Below are 8902 nucleotides of genomic sequence, written 5' to 3'. Positions count from 1 at the left end.
CGTCTTCCTTCTATTAGCCTCAACATTTAAAGAACTAGGAGGAAAAACATCCAAAATTACAGTCACATTTGGAAATGTTTAGCATGTCTTTTTTCAGAAATTGGTAGAACAAAGCAGGAAAGATACAGATCTGAACAAGCCAACTAGTAAACTTGGCTTGATGGATGAATGTATGGAACACTGAGCCATAGGACCACAGGAGGCTATCCTGATCCTGTGTGTTTCCAGCTCCTGCGGCCACCTTGCTGGGGGGTGGTACGGGGCAGCTCCCCCAGTGAGTCCCCAGAGGGCACGGAACCGAGTCCTAGGCAGTGGGCTGGCATTCTGAGCTTTCCGTAAGTGGCCACGGCCGGCAGGACACTTGCCACCCTGCGATTGCCCACGGACTTCTGTTCCAGCTGGGCTGGGCTTCTGGCCGCTCCCTGGGCAGGCTGAGCCCGCGAGGGGCCTTGGTGCTCCCTGTCAGAGTACCCTTCCTCGATGGTCTTGCTTTGACTAAGTTCACTTTACTAGCAAGGTCCAAAGTGGGTGCCTCCACTGAGACGCCTGCCCTCTGAAGGGATAAGTCCCAACAGGAACGGCTGGCACTCAGTAAGCACTCCCTGCGCCCAGGAATGGTGCCAAGGGCTTGCAAGGTATGAAATCCTCAATCTTTTTTTTTTTTTAAGATTTTATTTATTTATTTGACAGAGAGAGAGATCACAAGTAGGCAGAGAGGCAAGCGGGGCGGGGGGGGGGGGGGGGGTGCGGGGAGTAAGCTCCCTGCCAAGCAGAGAACCCGATGTGGGGCTAGATTCCAGGACCCTGGGATCATGACCTGAGCCGAAGGCAGAAGCTTAATCCACTGAGCCACCCAGGCGCCCCTAAATCCTCAGAGCAGTCTTAAAAAGTAAAGCTTGTTATCCCCATCTTATGGGTTCAAGCACTGAGCTTTGGGGGTACGGAATTCAATAGTTTGTCCTAAATCACAAATCTCAGGTAGCCAGCACGGACGGGGCCTGTCATCGACTGCTGCTCTCTGCTGCCCCCTGGCTTTGATGTATTCTCGGTGTTTCCCCGGGACCCCGTGGGTTCCCATTCGGTAGGATTCTCTCACCAAACCATGTTCCAGGCAACTGAGGCCCCATCACTTATGTAGACGCCTTTCTACTGTTTGATGTTTGCCTTGCGGTGAACAACTTTGTGCTCGTGCCTTTTCCCCCCTGTTTTCAAATCTCCAGAAAACAGGACCCCTGAATGTGCATCTTAGGAATCTGGACAGGGAAAGTCTGCTGTTTCTAAACATGTCATTTCTTTGGCATTAACAGTAGCTAGCTGTATCAGTTTTACAAATGTGTATCACGGAGTGGAACTGATATTTCTCCCTTTAATTTCAACCCTGCAGAAAATGTGAAAGACTAGTCCAGTGGACGTCTGTATACCCTCCACCCAGAATTTACTAGATGGTAGTATTTAGCCACAGCTGCATTTTCTGTCTCTCTCAGTCTCTAGCTCTCCCTTTCTCTTTCTGTATATATGTAGATATTTTTTTCTTTTATGCTGAATCATTCGTAGGTATATTTCAGACATCGGGGTATTCCACTACAAAATATTCCATCATAAATATCTTTAGAGGGACAGTGTCGTACATAGTCATACTACTGCTGACACCCCACAAGAAACTGAGTATCGATATAATATCATCGCTGCCCGGGGCACCTCGGTTAAGCATCCAGCCCGATTTCGGCTCAGGCCCTGATCTTAGGGTGGTGAGATTAAGCCCCACGTCAGGCTCTGTGCTCAGATGTTCTCTCTCCTTCCCCCTCTGCTTCCTCCATGTACAGTCTCTCTCTAAAATAGTTAAATCTTTTAAAAAAAGATCACTGCACAATGCATAGTCTATATTTAGATTTCTTAATTGAAATTGAAATTCTTCAGCATCAATTCTTCGATTGTCCCCAGAATGATTTTACAGGGCTTTTTTTGGTCCATAATTCAACTAAGAATCATGCATTGCATTTGATTGCCATGTCTCTTTTGTCTCTTTGAATCCAGAATTGTTCCTTACTCTTTTTTCTTCCATGACATTAACATTTTTAAAAAGATTTTATTTACTTATTTGATAGAGAGACCTTAAGCAAGGGGGGAGCGGCAGAGGGAGAGGGAGAAGCAGGCATGGGGAGCCCGATGTGGCGCTTGATCCCAGGACCCCAGGATCCTGACCCAAGCTGAAGGCAGATGCTCAACTGACTGAACCACCTGGGCACCCCAACGCTGACATTTCTTAATAGGTCAGAGAATTAGCCTTGCACAACGTCCCATTACCCAGATTTGCCTGTTTCCTCATTATTGGATTCAGGTTCAACATTTTGAGTGAGTCTATGACAGAGGTGAGATTGAGCGCTTCTCCCCTTTTCTTTTTCTTTTTTTTTTTTTTAAGATTTTATTTATTTATTTGACAGAGATCACAAGTAGGCAGAGAGGCGGGCAGAGAGAGAGGGGGAAGCAGCCTCCCTGCTGAGCAGAGAGCCTGATGCGGGGCTTGATCCCAGGACTCAGTCCCAGGACCCTGGGATCATGACCTGAGCTGAAGGCAGAGCCTTAACCCATTGAGCCACCCAGGTGCCCCCTCTGAGCACTTTCTATTCAAGTCGGGGAATCTAGTGTTTATTCAGAGTAGTCTGCGAGGGAGGACACCGTAGGGCAGGTGAGGAGCCAGGTTTAAAGAGAGAATTTGGGGGCGCCTGGGGGTCTCAGTCGGTCGAGCATCTGACTCTTGGTGGCATCTTGGGTCGTGATCTCAGGGTCATGAGATGTGGCCCTGCAATGGGTTCAGAGGGGAGTCTGCTGGGGGTTCTCTCTCTCTGCCCCTCCCCCAAGAAATAAATAAAAAATAAAGCCTAAAAAGGTCTGTTTGGTCTGAACCATGTCCCCCCACACCGTGCCCCCCCCCCACCAATTCACATGTTGAAGGAAGCCCTAGAGCTCAGTGTGACTGGATGTGGAATAAGTAATGAGGGTCACAGGAGGTCATGATCATGGGCCTGGTCCGACGGGATTCGTGCCCTTATTAAAAAAAAGAGGCCCCAGAGAACTTGCTCCCTCTGTGAGAGGGAGTGAGACCTCACAGGAACCCGGCCAGCCTAAGCCTTGATCTTGGACTCCCAGACTGTGAGAAGTAGATGCCTGTCTGAGCACCCAGTCGGCGGCGCTCTGTCTGGCAGCCCGGGCGGACCCCGGCCCCCGACTCTCATGCCCACTGTGCAACTGCAAAAGGGATGTTTTAGACAATTTTAAAAAAATATTTTATTTATTTTTGAGAGAGAGAGAGGGAGAAGCAGACCCCCGGCTGAGCGGGACTCAATCCCAGGACCCTGAGATCATGACCCGAGCTGAAGGCAGAGGCTCACCCAACTGAGTCACCCAGGCGCCCTCTTTTAGACAAATTACCAGGACTCTGCGGTGGAAGATGGAACTCCGTGTTGCACAGCATCTCAGAGAGCATTTGTCTGCGGTTCTCAAGCCCTACTGCGCCTGGGGATAAGGGAGGCAGCTCTGGTGCAGTGCGTCCCTGGTGCACCCGCCCTCTTGATGGACGTCAGCAGTTCTGGGACAGGCCTCAGGAGTGGGTGCCTTCTCCCCACCCTCCTCACCCGCAGGTCCTCTTGCTGGGAGCTGAGTCCTCAGCTTTCTGGGGCTCCCGGGGAGGGGAGACTGGTCTCTGAGCTAGCCGCCTCACAGCCCTCCAAATGCTATTGCCTATGACATACACAGTTTAAAAAAGGTCTGAGGCTCCCGGGTGGTTAAGTGTCTGACAGCTGATCTTGGCTCAGGTCTTGATCTCAGGGTTGTGAGTTCAAGACCTGTGTCGGGCATGGAACCTGCTTTAAAAAAAAAAAAAACAAACAAAGTAGGTTTGCTGTGGGAATTAGACTTTATGTCATCGCTACTATGTGTGAGAGAGATGCAGCCTCATCAGAGAGAAACGTCCATGGTGCCGAAGTACTTCCACTTCACGTGAACTTGAACTTCGGGCTGTGCCACCTGCCTTCACGTGGCGCCTGCGTGATCCACATCCCACCTGCGCCTATCGTTCATGGACCACTTTTCTCCTCAAATCCGCCCACTCCTCTTTCGTGCTATGTCCTGCTTCTCTCATTACCACGGCCCTTCACTTTGGGCCTCTCCACCTCTGCGGTGACCCCTGTTTATAGAGCCATCCCAGGAAGGGGAAGAGAATATTCTGGAACACTCATGTAGGAGGCTTTTCCCCCTGTGAGTTAGCGGTTAGACAGATGACAAAAAGCCCATGTCCAGAATACCAAGCAAACCAGCCAGTGAGGACCCATCCCCTCCCCAGTCCTAGGCTAGCTGGGGCCATGCCCTTCTGCACTTACCAACTCTCTCTCTCTTTCCCAGGTGCCGTGGTCATACTGCATCTTCTTTTCCCAGACCCCAACCTGTATAAAACCCAGACCCCTAGCCCCAGAGGGTCTCCATTTTAGATTAAGAAATTATGAGTTTAGAACTTCAGCATTTATCTCAGAACCACTAAACCGACCATGGAGGACAGACACGCAGGTGCCCCCGTGATCCCACCTCTTGGTGTTTAGTCCTTGGTATGATCCCCTCCCCTGAATGTGGGCAGGAACCTGTAACTTGGCCTTTGACCATTGGAATATGATGCAGGTGACGGATGTCACTGCCATGGTCACGTGAGGTTTTACAAGACTCTGTCTTATCAGTGGACACTATCTTGGCTGGTGTGATGACGTAAGCACCGTGTTGAGAAGCCCACAAGAACATAGCCACCTTCAGAAGAACTGCAGGCGACCTAGGGTCTGGGGGGGCTTCCGACCGACACCCAGCACAAGCCACAGCCCCCAGTCCAGCAGCTGCAAGAAACGCATCTGCCAGGCTGTGGGAGTCCGGACCAGATCCCTCCCAGCTGAGCCTCAGCTGAGAAAGCAGCTGGGCTGACACCCTGATCGGACCCTGGGGACCCTGAGCAGAGGACCCGGCTGGGCTGTGCCTGGTTTCTGACCCACAGACACCGTCAGATAATGTGTGTTTTCTCCAGCCACTGACCACGCGGGTATCGGTCGTGCAGCAACAGATCAGAAATATACACAGGCCCACACCACCTTCTTTCCATTCACAAACCTTCATCCCAACAATTTAAAAACTGTCATTACAAAAGATCTGGGAAAGGCAAGAGTATGAAGAAGACATACAAATAGCCCACAATATCTCACGCTTCGTCAGTGCTGACCATGTGGCAGGCACCGAGGACCCCGATTAAGACTGTGTGATCGCGTCCCCCATGACAGCTGATCAGAGTGGGGGAGTGGGGGTAAACGTGACCTTCCAGTTCTAGGAATTTGGAACTGAGGTGGTCATTTGACTGACCACCCTGGTAACAGGTGAACGTGGAAGCCGTGGGAGGCCACGTTCCCCATGCCACGGGAGTAAAGAGGCAGGAAAGCTGGTCTGTGGAGAAGAGGAAATGAACAGATGCAGAGAGACAGGGACGAGAGAGCCACGTGTCCGGTGTGTCACCCCAGCAGAAAGCAGCTGTCCTGAGGGGGCACTGCTCTCGCTGGGGAACAGCTCGGACCGATGGTATCTCTGCGGGGAGCCAGTGACTTGGAGGAGCTCAGTGAGCACCTGTGAGAGGAAAAGCCAGAATTGCAGCAGCCTCCTGCCCCTCAGAGGACACTGTGCCATGACACCACCCCCAGCCTAAAGAGAACTTTCCTCCTCCCTTCTACACAGCCAGCCCCCTGCGGAGCCAACTGAGGCTTGGAGAGTGAGGAGGAGGGAAGGTCGAGGTGGAGAAAACTTGAGACCTGGGGAAGCCTCGCATGGAAGGAAATGAATGAAAGTGCATATCGCAGGTTATGTAAGTAACCGGTTAAAGGAAGACCAACCTGCCACTTGGACAAATTGCAAGGCAGGAACAGCTGAAGACCAGACCAGAGAGGAGAAGATATCGAAAGTCCAGGTGGACCACAAGCCTGGACCTGTGTGGATGGCCAGTGAGGACCTGGTGCCACAGGGGGACCGTGCATCCAGCGGTACAAAGATGCTATGGCGGCGAGGCCCATTGTTCTGGAAGAAAGGATCCCCACAGCCCAGCCTACTCGGAGAGAGTCAGCCTCACCCTCCACAACCACACCATTCCTGGGAGGAAGCCACGGCACCGTGGTGGTCTCCGAGGGCCCCCTGAGTACTCTCTGTGGAAACCTTGGGCGGAGCAATCCCAGTGAGAGAAAGGGGGCTCTGAGCTAGGCAGGAACTGCCTCGCTGGGCTGGAGGCAAGCCCAGGGTCTGGCTTCTGGAGAGCCCGAAGTAGAATCCAATTTGCCTGCTCTTAATGATGTTACATAATGAGGTTACGTAAGCCCATGCCATAAATCCGTGTCCTGGTGTCGACCAAGAATGTCCCTGAGGCTGACCTAAGCCTTCCGCTCTGGCCTCTGTCGGGGAGTTGGGAAAATTGGTTTCCTGAAAGCTTTCCCTGACAGCAGCGCCTCTTCTGGAAGAGCCCAGGTGCGCTCTGCTCCCCAGTTGCTGCTTCTCGACTCCAAAGCCACTGCGCGCACCAGCCTTTCCCCAGACCAAAGCTCTCTGGAGAAGGTAAGACGTCACCTGTTCATGACAGAGGGTCCCCTTTGTGAAGTATAAGACTCGTCTCTGGTTAAAGAAATTCCAAGGATCAGTAGGGAGTGGAGAGTCGTTTCTCTCACTCCAGGCAGGGGGTTGTCTCCCTTCCGGGCCCTCGGAATTTCTTTCCTCCCGGACAGCATGTGCCGCACTGTGACCACAGGCCAGGTTCTGCCTCAACACCAAGGAAGGGTCTTCTTCTTCTTCTTCTTCTTCTTATTGCTATTAAAGATTTTATTTATTTGACAGAAAAGGGTGAGCACAAGTAGGGGGAACAGCAGGCAGAGAGAGAGGGGAAAGCAGACTCCCTGCTGAGCCTGGAGTCTGGTGCGGGGCTCGAACCCAGGACTCTGGGTTCATGACCTGAGCCGAAGGCAGATGCTTCAACAACTGAGCCACCAAGGCGCCCCCCCACACACACACACACAATGAGGGTTCTGGAGTAATGAGGGGCAGAAAGAATTTCCACTGTTGGAACCCAGCCTGTCCTCTGACCTCACTGCCGCACCCTGTCCTGCCCGGCTTCAGTCTGCCCGTACTGTCCTCCAGGATGCTGGCTGGGAGCGCCCCCACCCCAGTTCCACCATCTGTCCAAACCCATCCCCGCAGCCCCTCTTCAAACTCGCTCACCCCTCGAGGGAAGCCTCACCCCTGTGTGACTCCTCCATGCTTTATCTCTTCACAAATAAGCCCTAGCGTGGGCAGGTTCTCGCATGTGTGCGTGCACACACACACACACACACACACACACACACACACGAGTGGTTTACAGAAACACTAGACAAGACAGTCATGTTTGGGGGCGCCTGGGTGGCTCAGTGGGTTAAAACCTCTGCCTTCGGCTCAGGTCATGATCCCAGGGTCCTTGGATCGAGCCCCACAATGCTGGTTTCTGTTGACCACTTTATTCCCAGGGCCCTGCAGCATATATTCTGCACAGTGCATGTGTGCAGAATCAAACGGTGAATGAATGGAAGAGAATGTAAAAAGCATGAGTAGCTTTTTAAAAATCATGTCCTTGGGGAGACTGGGTGGCTCAGTGGGTTAAGCCTCTACCTTCAGCTCAGGTCATGATCTCAGAGTCCTAGGATCAAGCCCCGCATTGGGTTCTCTGCCTACTTGTGATCTCTGTCAAATAAATAAATAAAAATCTTAAAAAAAAAAAAAAAAAAGCCAGTCATGTTTGATGGAAGACTGTTCTCCTATAGTCACCTAAAAGTCAGTTGTGCCTTTTTGTTTATGGATGTCAACGGTATTTCACTGTTAGAGAAGTAAAAATATATATAAATTTAAAAGCCACTTGTAAAATAAAAGAACACAAAGCAAAATTTTTATATTTTGGCTTTTTTGAATGCCGTGATGCATCTCCAAAAACCTCCAGCCCATTGATGTGCAAGTGCAAGAGCTTGGGGGAGTGTGAGCTGCGGAGGGCCCAGGTCTGCCACGGCCCACATTGGATCAGAACTGTGCTGCCGGCCGCCCTACTCTGCCAGACTGAGCTGGCCCCGTCCCCAACCCGGTCACGTCCCTGCCCAATGCCAGGACCCCAAATTTCCGTCTCTCCTCCTCTAGTTGTGGCTTGGTACTCTGGTGAAGATCTGTATTCTGGGTTGAACGCTGTCCCCTAAAGAGACAGCCTAATCCTCCATCCCTGTGAAGGCGACCTCATTTGCAAACAGGGTCTTTGCAGATGTCACCAAGTTAAAATGAGGCCCTTAGGCTAATCCAGGGTGAGTGGATCTTTCTAAGAAGAGACATAGAGACAGACACACACACAGAGGAGACCACGTCAGAGATGAGAGTGAGGCGTTTACAACAAAGAGTATCTCCAACAGGAAATGAATTTATTTGGGAATAACACAGGAATTGAGACTTGGAACACACGAAGGATGGGGAACCACAGGCAAGTCTAGAGAGCAAAGGTGGACACTGACTTTTAGAGAGGAAAGGGGAATTTGGGCGGGCGTGCTGTGAACAAGAGTTCATTGGAGGAAAATAGGAGCGCAGAGTGCTTGGCAGCCTTTCATTGGCTGCAGGCGATTGAAGCCTTGGCCTCTCATTGGCTGAAGGTGAGGGCAGCTTGCGGTTGCTAGGCAGAGAGGAAATCTTCCTTCTTCCTGCTGTGCTATGTGAGCTAAGGCGGGCGGTGGTGCATGAGAGCCCTGAGAGGCCTCCCTTCAGGGCTTTCGGACTCCATTTTGAATACGGTTGCCTTCATGCATTTTCACAAAGGCAAGGAACAGGCGGTGAAGACTGC

Source organism: Mustela nigripes, chromosome 4, assembly GCF_022355385.1.
Source record: "Mustela nigripes isolate SB6536 chromosome 4, MUSNIG.SB6536, whole genome shotgun sequence".
In the NCBI taxonomy this organism is placed as follows: Eukaryota; Metazoa; Chordata; class Mammalia; order Carnivora; family Mustelidae; genus Mustela; species Mustela nigripes.
Note: the sequence above shows the minus strand (reverse complement) of the source record.